The following is a 16,797-nucleotide window of genomic DNA, read 5'->3' as shown; positions in this document are numbered from 1 at the left end:
ACCTACCTATCTATCTATCTATCTATCTATCTATCTATCTATCTATCTATCTATCTCTCTATCCATCTATCTATCTATCCATCTATCTATCTCTCTATCCATCTATCTATCTATCTATCCATCTATCTATCTATCTATCTATCTATCCATCTATCTCTCTACCTATCTATCTATCTATCTACCTATCTATCTATCTATCTATCTATCTATCTATCTATCTATCTATCTATCTATCTATCTATCTATCTATCTATCTATCTATCTATCTATCTATCTATCTATCTATCTATCTATCTATCTCTCTATCTATCTATCTATCTCTCTATCCAAGGCTTTTCCAAATGCATCCACTGTCAACCGTCTCTCCATCTGGAGTTAGCTGTTAGCATTCTAGCAGCTAACTCGAAGTTCTCAAAATGGTCTTGTTTTTATTTCAATATGCTATAAACGTTACTCTCCACCACTGATAATCTGTTGTTCATATTGATCTGCTATATCCCTGTTTAGCTTATTGCATGCCCATCAACAACTGCTATGAATGTTAAAACCAACAGAACAATATACTGGCCTACACATATCTAAGATGTGAAAGCTGTGGTTCAAAGGCATGTTAAACACGGCCCCCGAGTTATAGGCAGTAGCCTATAGCTAACTGAGGCGGCAGCTAAAGTTCATATATATATACACACATCACTGGTGGTTAGGGTGACCAGAGGCCTGTACTACGAAGCTGGTTCAATTTAACCTGGATATGTTGGAGTTAGCCGGTTGGCGTAATCCAAAACATACGCGCTGGCGCTAAACTGTACTACGACGCTGGATATCAAGTGGATCGCTCAAGCCGCCGTGTCCTATCTAGTTAGCTGCGCGTTCACATGAAAGGGGTGGTATTTGGAGCATTCGACCAATCTCAAACACGGACAAGCGTACTGACAGCGCAGCGTCATACTTCCTGAATGAAAAGTGAACTTTAATATTAGTCAAATATGAGGAAGTTAAACTTTAAACATCCATGACTTAAACACTTTACCCAGGATAAAAGCCACATAGCTGCACCTGCAAGGTGAATACAGCTGGTAAAAGAAAAAGTGTTTGAATGCGTACATTAACAGGTTTATGAAATCACGGCCCCGTCCAAGACACGAGTGGATCTGACTTTAATTAGGAGAATTTGACTCCAGTGTTTCGTCAATTTAATGTGTTGCTTAAAATAATACTTCTGCATACAGTATGTGACACTGTGAGTGTTGCACGGCCAGATACGGCTCAAGAAGCTGACTCAAATAAGGAAATATATGATACATTATGATGTGATATGATATGAATGATAATGGGACACATCTACGTCTGCACTCACAGTGCCGCGGACTGTACTTAATGTTACTCTGATCCGGTTACTTATGTCGTGGCAGATATTTAAGTAAGCTTTCTTAACGCTAATGTTATAATAGTCAGATTGCTCTGAAGATGGGAGGGGATATTCTATTAATTTTCACGGCCGTCTTTCCTGCAACGGCAGTTTTTCTGTATTTCCTCTATCCTGTAATATGAATTGATCACTTTAAACTCCGCACACGGAGCTCTGATTGGTCAGCAGGCAGTGCTTTCACTGAGTTAGCCTGCCACCTAACCTGCTCCGGAGCAGGTTTGCCACTCAGCATAAATTACCATGGAAATCTAGCCTGCTAAAAAGAGAACCAGCGTCGTAGGACCGGAAAGCCCGAGATTTCCCTGAATTTAGCCGGCTAAGCGAAAATCCAGCTTCGTAGTACAGGCCTCAGATGTCCCGCTTTGCGCGGGACTGCACAGCATTTTCACGACTTTTTGTGCGTCCCGCAAATTGAGACGATGTTCCGCATATTTCATTTTGATTGGCTAAAACGCTTTTCTAAAATCAGATTTATCCAATGGCTGTTGAGAAAGCAGGGAAGGCTATCATCACGGAGCTGTGTTTGCTGTCAATCAAACTGTAAGACACGGCGGGTGCTGGTCAAGTGTTAACCAATGAGAGTAACTCACTCACACACACACCGCCGCGGCCCCGCCAAACAACAACATTGAAAGTCAATAACGCAGGCGACGCAGCAGGTTATGGAAAATGGAGGAAACTGAAACTACAGCTAAGAAAAGAAGAAGATGCACATACAACAAAGACTGGGAAGACATTTACCCGTGGGCGAGTGGGTGTCCCACATTGTCCCACACAAACATACTCCTTGTCCCACATTTGGTTTGTTGGGACCTGGTCACCCTACTGGTGGTTAAAAGCTAATGCTACTATGCTACATTGAGCAAGAGTTTGTTATTCTCCATAACTATTCGATTGATGTTCATTTGACTTATCAATGTTATTATTTTGATAACATTTTCATCACATTATCAATGTTTTAATGTTAAAAGAACAGAGACCACTCTCCAATAATATAGCTAGATATGCTGGAGAGTGTAAGTGCTGTCGGACAGATGGGGACACCCCCAGACTCCTTTTTCTTTAAGAAAAGGCCGTCTCCACAGCGACTGAAGACAAAAAAAGAGGCCCTGCATGGCACACACAGGGCTGGTTAGCGAGAGAGAGAGAGAGAGAGAGAGAGAGAGAGAGAGAGAGAGAGAGAGAGAGAGAGAGAGAGAGAGAGAGAGAGAGAGAGAGAGAGAGAGAGAGAGAGAGAGAGGGGGGGGCAGTGAATGAGTGTACAGACACGGGGGAGGAGAGAGGGAGAAAGTGAACTCACTCTGCAGGAGGAGCAGATCCACGGAGAGAGAATCGGCTGCTGATCTGCAGAAAATACTCAATTACCTTTTACAAAACCTCCAGATGAACGTGCAGATTAGGTGAATGAGGAGAGGTGGAAAATAAATGTGGAAACAGTGACGCTCTTACTGCTGAGGTAAGTCTGTTTTTCACTTTTAGAGTCAGACGTTGTTTTGCACGCACATTGAACACAGACGAACATCCAGAAGTCGGTCTAACGGAGTGTTTCTGTAGCTCTCTGCAGTAAAGCTGGTGTGGGAGGACAAAGAGATGAGGTCAGACGTTCTGCAGACTTTAACTCTGACAGGCGCTTCAGATATGTCAGCTGGAGACCAAACATGTCCGAGCGACCAAAGGAAAACACACGGGTGAATGCACCAGTGTTGGGAGAAGTAACAGTGGCAAAACCATATTGTAGAAACACTTAAAATCAATAAAGGTACGCAGAATGGCCCGTTTCATGTTTCACATTTTGTACAATTCATCTGGGCAAAAATAAATGTAGTTAAGTGGAGTTAAAAGTACAATATTTGCCTCTGAATTGCAGTGTAATGGGATTATAAAGTGCATGATATTCAAAGCACTTTTGATTAAATGTACTTCCAGCACATCTAGCTATATGCATGGTCTTTTGAGGAATTATTAGAAAGCCCTTTCTGCAATTAAACTGAGCTGAAAATGTGTGAAAGTGTGCACAGTTTTTCTGCACTACATAGGAAACGTGGTTCTTCCTGTAAGAGCTGCAGACTTTAAATCAGAACATTGAGACAGACAGAACCACAAGAACCACACACACTGCTGTCGCACACACTACTGCTACACACACTGCTGTCACACACACTGCTGTCATACACACTACTGCTACACACACTACTGCCACACACACTACTGTCACACACACTACTGCTACACACACTACTGCCACACACACTACTGCCACACACACTGCTGCCACACACACGACTGCCACACACACTGCTGTCACACACACTACTGCTACACACACTGCTGCTACACACACTACTGCCACACACACTGCTGCCACACACACTACTGCTACACACACTGCTGTCACACACACTACTGCTACACACAGTGCTGTCACACACACTGCTGTCACACACACTACTGCTACACACACTGCTGCTACACACACTACTGCCACACACACTGCTGCCACACACACTACTGCTACACACACTGCTGTCACACACACTACTGCTACACACAGTGCTGTCACACACACTACTGTCACACACACTGCTGTCACACACACTACTGTCACACACACTACTGCTACACACACTGCTATCACACACACTACTGCTACACACACTGCTGTCACACACACTACTGTCACACACACTGCTGCCACACACACTACTGCCACACACACTGCTGTCACACACACTGCTGTCACACACACTACTGCCACACACACTGCTGTCACACACACTGCTGTCACACACACTACTGCCACACACACTACTGCCACACACACTACTGCTACACACACTGCTATCACACACACTACTGCTACACACACTGCTGTCACACACACTACTGTCACACACACTACTGCCACACACACTACTGCCACGCACACTGCTGTCACACACACTGCTGTCACACACACTACTGCCACACACACTGCTGTCACACACACTGCTGTCACACACACTGCTGCCACACACACTACTGTCACACACACTGCTGTCACACACACTGACGTCACACACACTGCTGTCACACACACTGCTGTCACACACACTGCTGTCACACACACTGCTGCCACACACACTACTGCCACACACACTGCTGTCACACACACTGACGTCACACACACTGCTGTCACACACACTGCTGTCACACACACTGCTGCCACACATACTGACGTCACACACACCTGAACAAAAACACCAGACCTGTCAGATCTAAAATATCTTTGATGTTCCCTTTAATGAGAGTACCTGACTGCACGGCATTACCTGCATCTGCTTGTGTATATAGTATAGTGTTGTACTACATTATAGTAGTATGGTGTAGTAGCCTATGGTATGATAACATTGAATTAACCCTATAAATAATAACAAAATAATGAGAAAAGTTCATACAAAATAAATAATAATAAGTACAAAATATAATATAATATTGTGTGTGTGTGTGTGTGTGTGTGTGTGTGTGTGTGTGTGTGTGTGTGTGTGTGTGTGTGTGTGTGTGTGTGTGTGTGTGTGTGTGTGTGTGTGTGTGTGTGTGTGTGTGTGTGTGTGTGTGTGTGTGTGCCCTCTAGCTCTCCCACACACAGCTGCTGCTCTATGTTGACATGCCAGCCTGATATAGTCTGCCAGTTTATAATTAAACTGAACACACTGTCTCCTGAGTGTGTGGTACACATGTAACCAGGCTGGGAGCACACACACACACACACACACACGCGCACACGCACACGCACACACGCACAGACACACACACAGACACTTACACACAATGATACATAAATCCCATCTTTCCAGGCTTTTATATTGTGTTTTATGACGAAGTTTTTATGACTAATAATTATTTACTTATTTTACTAAATAAATGTAAACTGACGAAAAGCAAACGTGTTGTAAACGTTCAAGGTAAATAAAAAACCAAAACAAATATATAACTGAACTGTTTTTCTATTCACACAATGTTCCTAAAATCCCTACATTTTGTGAATTGCAAAATTAAGTTGTGTCACCTCAAGTTTAATTTAAAAAAATCATAAATAAATGTTACATTTTGTTCACAAAAATATGTTTTATGTGAGCTCATTTGGAAAAAGTGTTATTAGATGAATGAACTTTGATGCATGTCTCACTATGTGCTCTTTTGGGTCCTTAAACTTAAAGGAATTGGGCCTGGAAAAGTCCTAGGAGATTTAGGGAGGAGTAGAAGTACTCAGATCTTGTACTTGAGTAAAAGTAGAAGTACTCAGATCTTGTACTTGAGTAAAAGTAGAAGTACTCAGATCTTGTACTTGAGTAAAAGTAGAAGTACTCAGATCTTGTACTTGAGTAAAAGTAGAAGTACTCAGATCTTGTACTTGAGTATAAGTATAAGTACTCAGAGTGTAGGAATACTCTGTTACAAGTAAAAGCACACAATGTACCTCTGAATTGTAGTGGAGTAGGAGTATAAGTACCTCAAAATTGAACTTAAGTGCAGTACTTGAGTAAATGTACTTAGTTGCTTCCTACTCTGGTAATAAGTGAGTACGGAGAGTATTTAGGGCTCATGCTCAGAGGGTAATTACAGGGTGGAGGAGTCAAACTGCAGGGTGGAGCAGCTGAGGATGAAAATAACATCCAGTCTGGATTCACTGCCCTCTCGTTCCTCTCGTTCCTCTCGTTCCTCTCAGGTGAAGCTGAGTCTCTCTGTGAGGAGTGTGTGTTCACTGCCCTCTCGTTCCTCTCAGGTGAAGCTGAGTCTCTCTGTGAGGAGTGTGTCTTCTCATCATGGAGGTGAAAGAGGAAATGATGGATATCCTTCACAAGGTGTGGATTAAACTGCAGAACCTCCCTCAGTCCAGTCCTCTGGAGCTGGGAGCTTTCTCCGTGCTCATGCTGTTCGTGGGTGAGGTTTCACTTCTTATGTTTCATTGAGCTGATGTTCACAGGACACACATGTTCAAAGGATGTAATGCCATATGGTTCAAGGTTCTTTATTGTCAAACTAACATAGCTACAGAGTAATTATGTCGTTGAAAATCTTAGGTCACAGGCTTCTCCAACAATGCAACATAATAATACAGATAGTAAAAGTAATACAAAAAGAAAAATAGTTCTAAAATAAAGTGAGAGAGAAAAAACAGGTGGAATAGTGCAGTACGAGTCTATATACAAGTTATTGGAATGATATATATTAGATAGTAGATATATATTACTGATGAATGTTATGAAATTGTTTTAGCAGTTCAATTTTTTAACAGTCTCACTGCCCGCGGGAAGAAACTGTCTCCGAATCTTCTTGTCCTTGCCAGGATGCTGCGGTAACGTCTGCCAGACGGCAACAGAAAGAACAGTTTGTGGCTGGGGTGATGGGGGTCTTTGATAATCCGTAGGGATTTCTTCCTGAGCCGCTGGGAGTAAAGGTCCTCCATGGATGGCAGCTCCGTCCTGGTGATGTGCTGTGCAGTTTTCACCACCCTCTGTAAAGCCTTACGATCGAGGTCGGTGCAGCTGCCATACCAGGCCGTGATGCAGCCAGTCAGGATGCTCTCTATGGTGCACCTGTAGAAGGTCAGGACCCTCTCTATCGTGCACCTGTAGAAGGTCAGGATCCTCTCTATGGTGCACCTGTAGAAGGTCAGGATCCTCTCTATGGTGCACCTGTAGAAGGTCAGGACCCTCTCTATCGTGCACCTGTAGAAGGTCAGGATCCTCTCTATGGTGCACCTGTAGAAGGTCAGGATCCTCTCTATGGTGCACCTGTAGAAGGTCAGGATCCTCTCTATGGTGCACCTGTAGAAGGTCAGGATCCTCTCTATGGTGCACCTGTAGAAGGTCAGGACCCTCTCTATCGTGCACCTGTAGAAGGTCAGGATCCTCTCTATGGTGCACCTGTAGAAGGTCAGGATCCTCTCTATGGTGCACCTGTAGAAGGTCAGGACCCTCTCTATCGTGCACCTGTAGAAGGTCAGGATCCTCTCTATGGTGCACCTGTAGAAGGTCAGGATCCTCTCTATGGTGCACCTGTAGAAGGTCAGGATCCTCTCTATGGTGCACCTGTAGAAGGTCAGGATCCTCTCTATGGTGCACCTGTAGAAGGTCAGGACCCTCTCTATCGTGCACCTGTAGAAGGTCAGGATCCTCTCTATGGTGCACCTGTAGAAGGTCAGGATCCTCTCTATGGTGCACCTGTAGAAGGTCAGGACCCTCTCTATGGTGCACCTGTAAAAGGTCAGGATGCTCTCTATGGTGCACCTGTAGAAGGTCAGGATCCTCTCTATGGTGCACCTGTAGAAGGTCAGGATGCTCTCTATGGTGCACCTGTAGAAGGTCAGGATCTTCTCTATGGTGCACCTGTAGAAGGTCAGGATCCTCTCTATGGAGCACCTGTAGAAGGTCAGGATCCTCTCTATGGTGCACCTGTAGAAGGTCAGGATGCTCTCTATGGTGCACCTGTAGAAGGTCAGGATCCTCTCTATGGTGCACCTGTAGAAGGTCAGGATGCTCTCTATGGTGCACCTGTAGAAGGTCAGGATGCTCTCTATGGTGCACCTGTAGAAGGTCAGGATCCTCTCTATGGTGCACCTGTAGAAGGTCAGGACCCTCTCTATGGTGCACCTGTAGAAGGTCAGGATGCTCTCTATGGTGCACCTGTAGAAGGTCAGGATCCTCTCTATGGTGCACCTGTAGAAGGTCAGGATGCTCTCTATGGTGCACCTGTAGAAGGTCAGGACCCTCTCTATGGTGCACCTGTAGAAGTTGCAGAGTATCCTGGAATCCATTTTGAACCTCCTCAGCCTGCGGAGGAAGAAGAGCCGCTGTCGAGCTTTCTTGGTGATGGTGGTGGTGTGAAGAGACCATGTCAGGTCCTCAGTGATGTGGACCCCAAGGAACCTGAAGCTGCTGACTCTCTCCACCGTAGTCCCATTGATGGCGATGGGGGCGTGTCCCTCTCCCTGCTGCTTCCTGTAGTCCACAATCAGCTCCTTTTGTTTTGCTGACGTTGAGATGGAGGTTGTTATCCTGGCACCAAGATGTCAGGTTTTCGACCTCCTCTCTGTACGCCGTCTCGTCATCGTCTGTGATCTGGCCGATGACGGTCGTGTCATCAGCAAACTTCACGATGGTGTTGGAGCTGTGTGTGGCCACACAGTCGTGAGTGAACAGGGAGTAGAGGAGAGGGCTGAGCACGCAGCCTTGAGGGGCACCGGTGTTTAGAATCAGGGTGGAGGATGTGATGTTTCCCACCCGCACTGCCTGGGGTCTGCCCGTCAGGAAGTTCAGGATCCAGTCACAGAGGGCGCTGTTGAGCCCGAGGTCTCTGAGCTTGATGGCCAGCTTGGAGGGCACAATGGTATTGAATGCTGAACTGTAGTCAATGCACAGCTGACGTACATTTGGCAGTGAAAATTCCTAAAGTCCCATTTGATCTTAGAACAGCTACCTCAATTGGAATTTTTTTAAGTAAATTAAAGACCTATCTTTTTAATTTGGCTTATAATTTGAGGCAATTTTATTACGTGTTTCTGTTGCACTTTGTCTTAATACTTTAATGTGTTTATGGAGAGCACTTTTAATCGCCTTGTTGTTGAAATACAGTCGCCTCGCTCACCTCATTTTACTCTAAAGTCTTGGAGAATCCAAAAACATTTGACAGTCTTAAAGGATCGAAGTAAATCAAAGCCAGTAGGTAGTGTCTCTACTTTAAAGAGTCCTCTCCTGCTGATGTTCAGGTGTATATCAGTATGTAGTGTCTCTACTTTAAAGAGTCCTCTCCTGCTGATGTTCAGGTGTATATCAGTATGTAGTGTCTCTACTTTAAAGAGTCCTCTCCTGCTGATGTTCAGGTGTATATCAGTATGTAGTGTCTCTACTTTAAAGAGTCCTCTCCTGCTGATGTTCAGGTGTATATCAGTATGTAGTGTCTCTACTTTAAAGAGTTCTCTCCTGCTGATGTTCAGGTGTATATCAGTATGTAGTGTCTCTACTTTAAAGAGTCCTCTCCTGCTGATGTTCAGGTGTATATCAGTATGTAGTGTCTCTACTTTAAAGAGTCCTCTCCTGCTGATGTTCAGGTGTATATCAGTATGTAGTGTCTCTACTTTAAAGAGTCCTCTCCTGCTGATGTTCAGGTGTATATCAGTATGTAGTGTCTCTACTTTAAAGAGTCCTCTCCTGCTGATGTTCAGGTGTATATCAGTATGTAGCGTCTCTACTTTAAAGAGTCCTCTCCTGCTGATGTTCAGGTGTATATCAGTATTTAGTGTCTCTACTTTAAAGAGTCCTCTCCTGCTGATGTTCAGGTGTATATCAGTATGTAGTGTCTCTACTTTAAAGAGTCCTCTCCTGCTGATGTTCAGGTGTATATCAGTCTGTAGTGTCTCTACTTTAAAGAGTCCTCTCCTGCTGATGTTCAGGTGTATAACAGTATGTAGTGTCTCTACTTTAAAGAGTCCTCTCCTGCTGATGTCCAGGTGTATATCAGTATGTAGTGTCTCTACTTTAAAGAGTCCTCTCCTGCTGATGTTCAGGTGTATATCAGTATGTAGTGTCTCTACTTTAAAGAGTCCTCTCCTGCTGATGTTCAGGTGTATATCAGTATGTAGTGTCTCTACTTTAAAGAGTCCTCTCCTGCTGATGTTCAGGTGTATATCAGTATGTAGTGTCTCTACTTTAAAGAGTTCTCTCCTGCTGATGTTCAGGTGTATATCAGTATGTAGTGTCTCTACTTTAAAGAGTCCTCTCCTGCTGATGTTCAGGTGTATATCAGTATGTAGTGTCTCTACTTTAAAGAGTCCTCTCCTGCTGATGTTCAGGTGTATATCAGTATGTAGTGTCTCTACTTTAAAGAGTCCTCTCCTGCTGATGTTCAGGTGTATATCAGTATGTAGTGTCTCTACTTTAAAGAGTCCTCTCCTGCTGATGTTCAGGTGTATATCAGTATGTAGCGTCTCTACTTTAAAGAGTCCTCTCCTGCTGATGTTCAGGTGTATATCAGTATTTAGTGTCTCTACTTTAAAGAGTCCTCTCCTGCTGATGTTCAGGTGTATATCAGTATGTAGTGTCTCTACTTTAAAGAGTCCTCTCCTGCTGATGTTCAGGTGTATATCAGTCTGTAGTGTCTCTACTTTAAAGAGTCCTCTCCTGCTGATGTTCAGGTGTATATCAGTATGTAGTGTCTCTACTTTAAAGAGTCCTCTCCTGCTGATGTCCAGGTGTATATCAGTATGTAGTGTCTCTACTTTAAAGAGTCCTCTCCTGCTGATGTTCAGGTGTATATCAGTATGTAGTGTCTCTACTTTAAAGAGTCCTCTCCTGCTGATGTTCAGGTGTATATCAGTATGTAGTGTCTCTACTTTAAAGAGTCCTCTCCTGCTGATGTTCAGGTGTATATCAGTATGTAGTGTCTCTACTTTAAAGAGTCCTCTCCTGCTGATGTTCATGTTCTTCTCCTTTCAGCCACATTCCTCTTCCTGATCCTGTTGTCCTGCATCCACTGCTGTTGCTGCGGGAAACAAAAATACCAAACCACCAGAGTTCAGCCCATGTGAAGACAGAACCCACACACACACACACACACAAACACTTACAAACCTCTGGATTTCATGGGGTGAAATCATCAGAAGAGAGGGAAAGATGGAGACATTAGACACAAAGAAGGGTGTCACTGGGATCCATTTAAATCAGCATTAATCACAAAGACTCTCTGTGTGTCGCCTCCAACAACAAAACCCTCACAGTGGAGAGAGTGATGAGTAAGAAAGCTGAATTGTGTTTAAATGTCACATTGAACCCCATTATTGCAAACGAGCTGCTCTGGTATCCTGTTGATATGCAGGGGAATGTGAATAACAACATGGCAACTTGTGTATTAGCATAAAAATGCAAGTGTAAAAAAGACAGAGCGCCCCCTGCTGGTCCAATGAAGATAACTTTTAAATAACAGGAGCTTTTTATTTGTTAGACATACAACAGTGACACATGTATTCTTGTTAATATATACATGTGTTTTTGTTTTTATACCGAGGTAAAGCAATTTTGCATTTTTGGATGCAACGGAAATGTCATAAATGTTGAATATATATATTTTAAAACAAAACAAATGTTTTACTGACTTGTTTTTTTACACATGATAGAATGTAAAGATGTTATAATCCTTGAAAATCAAGATCTGTCACCCTGAGTTTTTCAGAATACACATATGAATAGACATGGTTCATTAAAAGTGCTTAAAATATATATTGTTTGATATATTGGTCTCCTTTGTTTACTTCCGTCATCACTTTGTAACACTCGCGCTCCTATTGGCTATCGCTCCAACACATTGTACGTGACAGGCTAAGGGGCGGGACATCTCTAAGCGGTTGACCAATCACAACAGAGTCGATCAGCTCAGAGCAGACTGGGCTCTGGTTTCAGACAGAGGGTGGAAAGAGGTGCTGCAGCACAGGCAGTATGAGAAAAATAAAGAGCTTTTTGAACATTAAAGCATGGAGACACTACATACTGATATACACCTGAACATCAGCAGGAGAGGACTCTTTAAAGTAGAGACACTACATACTGATATACACCTGAACATCAGCAGGAGAGGACTCTTTAAAGTAGAGACACTACATACTGATATACACCTGAACATCAGCAGGAGAGGACTCTTTAAAGTAGAGACACTACATACTGATATACACCTGAACATCAGCAGGAGAGGACTCTTTAAAGTAGAGACACTACATACTGATATACACCTGAACATCAGCAGGAGAGGACTCTTTAAAGTAGAGACACTACATACTGATATACACCTGAACATCAGCAGGAGAGGACTCTTTAAAGTAGAGACACTACATACTGATATACACCTGAACATCAGCAGGAGAGGACTCTTTAAAGTAGAGACACTACATACTGATATACACCTGAACATCAGCAGGAGAGGACTCTTTAAAGTAGAGACACTACATACTGATATACACCTGAACATCAGCAGGAGAGGACTCTTTAAAGTAGAGACACTACATACTGATATACACCTGAACATCAGCAGGAGAGGACTCTTTAAAGTAGAGACACTACATACTGATATACACCTGAACATCAGCAGGAGAGGACTCTTTAAAGTAGAGACACTACATACTGATATACACCTGAACATCAGCAGGAGAGGACTCTTTAAAGTAGAGACACTACATATTGATATACACCTGAACATCAGCAGGAGAGGACTCTTTAAAGTAGAGACACTACATACTGATATACACCTGAACATCAGCAGGAGAGGACTCTTTAAAGTAGAGACACTACATACTGATATACACCTGAACATCAGCAGGAGAGGACTCTTTAAAGTAGAGACAAAACATACATACATTAAACCTAAAAATAAGCATAATAGGTCCCTTTGATTGCACGTCTCAAAATATAAGGTTTCTGGTCCTTTAATTTGAGAAAAAATGGGCTTTAAAAGTCCTTTAAATTGATCATTGGTCACACCCTGCACTACTGTATGCATTCCTTATCAGTACATCTCTCCTTTGCCTGCACCAGTGAACACTTTCACTAAACATTAACCAGGAAAAGTAGATTTGACTTCGCCCACACAGAGCGACTGGAAGTGTCACCTGGAAGCAGAATATCTTGTCTGTGGACAAACTGTCAGTGTTTATCTGAGGGCTTTGTTCAAGTAATTCAGCAGCAGAAGCTATCTGTCGTCACACAGATTATTATTTCAGTGTCAGGAGTCAGTGAACCGGAGAGGACCATCCAGACAACATGGGGAGGTGAGTGAGTGTAAACAAGGCCACAATAAGTGTTGGATTTACAAAGGATTTACAGTCGTTGATTATCAAAATATAATGTGGCTGTTTGGTTGGAGCTTTAAAGCGTCATTAAGGAAACATGTATTTTGTATTCAGCCTTTAAATATAAAATAAATAGCTATAATTAAACTGATAATGGCAGTTTACAAGGATTCTGGGTGTACAATTTGATGATATTCCTACCTATAATAAACACATTTCTATACTATTCTTTGGTTTTTCCAATATATCCCTTAAACCCAGTCTGGGTGAGAACTCATTTCAATAAACTTATCTTAACTACTTATCTACCTACCTAATATTCCTCTTTTGTCTACAGGACCACTCACATATTACTTCAAACTCAGGCCTTATGTCAAATATATACATTGCAGATTACCAAAAGTATACTGTAAACTGTGCTATTTGTAGTTTGCTGCCACAGGGGGGCTTTCAACTAAAACAGGATATGAAGTAGGACTTTGGGGGCGAAGCACCTTCTGTTTGAATTACTTTAGTGTTCATGGTTCAGGATATGTTTATCAGGGCCGAATTATCTACAGAGGTTTCATCATCTTGAAAACAAACTAACACACTGATTAAAATAGATAGAAACACTGAACAAAGCAGATTGGCGTAAAAGATCTGCGTTTTCTCGGTGGACACTGGGTGGTGTGACGGTCAGGTGAAAGCTAACTTTTCTCAGCTTGTTGTTTCCCTGATAACATAAGATCTAGATGTTCAGAAGGTTTCTATTAAGAGCCGAATTATTCACAGAGGTATTCTCCTCTCCAAAACAAACGGATACCGTGAGAAAAACCGGTAAAAAACCGGAATAAAAGAGTGTCAAGTTATCAGTCTTTAAGCGAGGGACAGTGGGCGGTGTGTTTGCCGAGCAACGTTATCACAGCTTGTTTCTCTGATAACTTTAAAACCAGCCCTTTAAAATGTTTTTAGTTAGAGCCGAATTATCCATGGAAGTATTATCATCTCCAAAACAAACTCACCTGGCAGTCAAACCTGTGAAAAAAACTGAAAAAATAAGTTTCAATTTCAAAATAAAGGTTTTTTCAGCGCACATTTGGTGAGCCAGATAAGAGCAACGTTACAACGTTGGTTTTTACTGATAACTTAAAATCCAGCCCTTTATAATGTTTTCATTTAGAGCCGAATTATCCATGAAGGTTAAAATATATATACATTTGAAATAACAAGAACTCAAAATCAGGTTTACTGACAAGAAGATATACATATAGGCCTACAAGGAATTAGCTTCGCTGTATGGTGTATACATAAGTTGTAAAGAAATGTGTTTAACAGTGAGTATAAACAGCATGTGACAAATTGCTTTGAAAAATAAAAAATATCTGCAATATACCAGAAATTGATTTTGTATTCATTGTGTAATTTGAATTGTTTTAACATACTTCAAAAAACAAAAACTCTCCATGTAATTCAGTTTAATGTCCATGTTCTGCCTCTGAGCATGTTTTGAGTGCTGGGTTTCTGTTCTTGCACTCATTTGTATTGCTTTACCATGGTTAAAATAACAACAACTCTCCATCTGAATCAGTTTATTGCCTATGTTCTGCCTCTGAGCATGTGTCTGTGCCCCTGCAGTGTGGATCCGGACCCCCCCGGGCCCCTGGAGGTGGGCTGGGTTTTGGCCCGGCTGCAGGAAGAACCCTGGGCTCTGGGCGGCGCTGTGGTGATCGGGATCTTTGTGCTCGGGTTTCTGGGTCTGACCGTCTTCGCTCTGCTGTTTGGATGCTGCTGCAACCAGAACCAGAACCAGAAGACGAGGAAGAAGAAGAAGAAGAAGAGGGATGGGGTGATCTAGATCATTCTACCTTTTAATATTTGATTTTGATTTGATTTGATTTATTTAGCACGTTTAAAACAATACAACATAATAATAATAATAATAATAATAATGAAATGAAACAAGAGAATTATGATACTGTACAAACTTAAGCAGTATCAAATTGATAAACAAAAATATTATTGATTTACAAATTATATATAATGATCTACTCAATTATACACAACACACATCAGATATGTTACAGCAACCAATAGATATAATAGTTTTATTGTTATTAGGGAGCGTGAGGAAGACCTTCCTTTTTAAAATAAAGCCTATAGTTAGAGCTGGTTATACGCTATTTGTCCTCCTGAGTCCTAAATGTTATGGTACTTTATTGTTTTTATTGTATATTTACTGTCTTCTTGTTGTATTCGTTTCTATTTGTATTTCTTGTCTTTTTAAGGATCTTTTTCACTGTAATCTATGTTTGGTAATCTGAAAAAGCCCCCTGAGACAAACATGTTTTGTGATATTGGACTCTTTAAATAAACGTTGATTTGATTTGATATCAGATGATCTGGGAGAAGTCTACTTATTGGATCTGAATCAGAATCAGAATTCCTTTATTAGTCCCACAGAGAGCGGGGTAATATACAGCGTTAGTAATATGACAGGTAAAATAAGGCATGCAATAATAAAGACTCTGCTAACTTAGAAATAGATCAGAATCGGTTTTATTACCAAGTTTACTGATACGAGGAATTTGCTTTGGTATACGTGGTGCATTCAAAGACACAGAAAGAAGAATAAGTAGTGAAACAAATGAAATAAAAATAGGATGTAGGCTATGATAACAAATTAATAATATTTACATATGACAAATACTGTATTTAAAGTGGAGGGCTGTGCTGATTTAAAAGAGGTAATGTGGAGAGGGAATGTGCAACAACAAAAACTATACCTAGGCCTATATATATATATATATACCTCTTATCCATCCCCACCGGCATCAAGCACTGGACCTGGGGGGACAGAGCCCTCTCCGTCGCTGCCCCCTCCCTCTGGAACTCACTCCCCCAACCCATCAGAGACTGCACTGACCTCACCACCTTAAAAACACTCACAAAACTCACCTCTTCAATCTGGCTTTTAATGTGTGATTGTTTTTGTATTGCTTGATTTTAATTTGACTTTAACTATATATATATTTGTTGTTCTTTTCTTTTCACTATATCTGTAAAGCGTCTTTGAGCACCTGTAAAAGGGTTAACAAAATAAATCTATTATTATATATAGAGAATAAAGGCACACATTAGTAATATAATACAAAATATAGACAGATAAGTACACATCCTTGGCAATAAAATGAGACGCAGCAGTGACATTACGGTGTTGAGATATTGTAAAAAATGCACAAAAATGAGTGGGACATCTACAAACAATCTATGTTTTTAATACAATTGCCCAAAAAAGGTCTATATAGCAATGCGCCTGTGTTGTGTGGTTTTCTACCAGAGGCCAAACATGCTTTGCCAAATATACAAGACACAGAGAGAAAAACGTAAGAGACAATTTGGGTAGGGTTTGATCAATCTCAATAACCTATAAAGTCTTGATGAGGATCAATACAAAGCTTCATTTGAGTTTTCAAAAAATACTGGATTTTCTTTCTTCATGGTCATTGCTTTTTCTCCAGCATGGTAGGTTGCGGTAATGCACCTCAAACGTTATTTAAACCAAAACTGGAAGAAG

At 41.7% G+C, this 16,797-nt stretch overlaps 1 long non-coding RNA gene across 1 annotated transcript; it reads left to right on the top strand.

The window, feature by feature from the left end:
- Positions 1-2,692: 2,692 nt before the first annotated feature.
- Positions 2,693-11,030, top strand: LOC117497648. Its single transcript, XR_004557449.1, has 3 exons — positions 2,693-2,885; positions 6,192-6,349; positions 10,903-11,030. It is a non-coding gene; the product is annotated as an uncharacterized LOC117497648 (long non-coding RNA).
- The last annotated feature ends 5,767 nt before the right edge of the window (positions 11,031-16,797 follow it).

This window comes from Trematomus bernacchii, unplaced genomic scaffold (assembly GCF_902827165.1).
Source record: "Trematomus bernacchii unplaced genomic scaffold, fTreBer1.1, whole genome shotgun sequence".
Lineage (NCBI taxonomy): Eukaryota > Metazoa > Chordata > Actinopteri > Perciformes > Nototheniidae > Trematomus > Trematomus bernacchii.
This window is presented reverse-complemented; position numbering and strand designations above follow the sequence as displayed.